This window comes from Carlito syrichta, unplaced genomic scaffold, assembly GCF_000164805.1.
Source record: "Carlito syrichta isolate Samal-C Ts95f unplaced genomic scaffold, Tarsius_syrichta-2.0.1 Scaffold82172, whole genome shotgun sequence".
Lineage (NCBI taxonomy): Eukaryota > Metazoa > Chordata > Mammalia > Primates > Tarsiidae > Carlito > Carlito syrichta.
The window spans coordinates 117-1,084 of record NW_007026268.1 but is presented as its reverse complement, the minus strand read 5'-3'; the positions used below and the strand labels follow the sequence as shown (position 1 = coordinate 1,084).

The window sequence follows — 968 nt, the reverse complement described above, 5'->3', positions numbered from 1 at the left end:
TTTGTCCCAGGGTGGTCTCTGCCTCTCTTTCTGCCTCAGTAAATTCAATTACTCTTAGGGTCAGCCTCTTTTTTTTTTCACTTTTATCTGCATTTATTTCATGTTGAATTTATTCCCATGCCATAAGTTTTTGTTTCTTCAGTTTCTTCTGGGATATTTTTTTCTTCTGTGCAACCTCCTCCTCTGGCTTAGGAACAATCTGCTCCTTTTCTGTGAGGATCATTTCAATGTGGCAGGGGGAGCTCATGTAAGGGTTGATCTGACCATGAGCCCGGTATGTCTGGCAGCGCATCTTAGGGTCTTTGTTCACCTGGATATGCTCAATGACCAGAGGAGCCCTTAAGCTCAGCATTACTCTCTGCATTTTTAAGCATGTGCAGCAAAAATTCAGCCCTTTTTTTGGGCCACCGACCCTGTGTCCAGCCCCACTGTTTGGCCTGGGCACACCTTCCGACTCCACTGTTGTAGCAGTAGAATGGTACACACTGTTTCTGTAAGGTGACATCTTTCAGGTACTTGGTGGCTTTTCATATGTGCATAACCTTGATGGCCTGCACAGTTTCTCGGGTGTTACTTTGTGGGCTTCTCCAGGTTTAACGAGTAGTGGACCATCCTGGTGAGTCACCTCAGGCTGCTTAGGGGAAGAGGTTCAGCCTCTTGAAATTATTGCTCATTGCCTGACCTATCACAGTTTCAGCACACTGCTTTTATGTTAAATTTTTTTTGTGCAAACTTCCAAGAAGATAAAAACTGTGTGCTTTTTTTTGTAATTTTTTTTAGAAAAGAGTTTTTGCTATGTTGCACAATCTACTCAAATTCTGGCATGCAAGCAGTCTTCCAGCCATAGCTTCTCAAAGTGCTAGGAATACAGGTATGAGCCACTGCATCCAGCCTAGAAACTGTGTTTTTAGGGATAGAACCTTTCATGTTATCTGATGCTTCAAAAGTATTTAGTATTGTGTATTATG

General features: G+C 42.7%; 1 pseudogene; it reads right to left on the bottom strand.

Moving 5' to 3' along the window:
- Positions 1-109: 109 nt before the first annotated feature.
- On the bottom strand, positions 110-566 carry LOC103257871 (annotated as a pseudogene).
- Between the last annotated feature and the right edge of the window lie 402 nt (positions 567-968).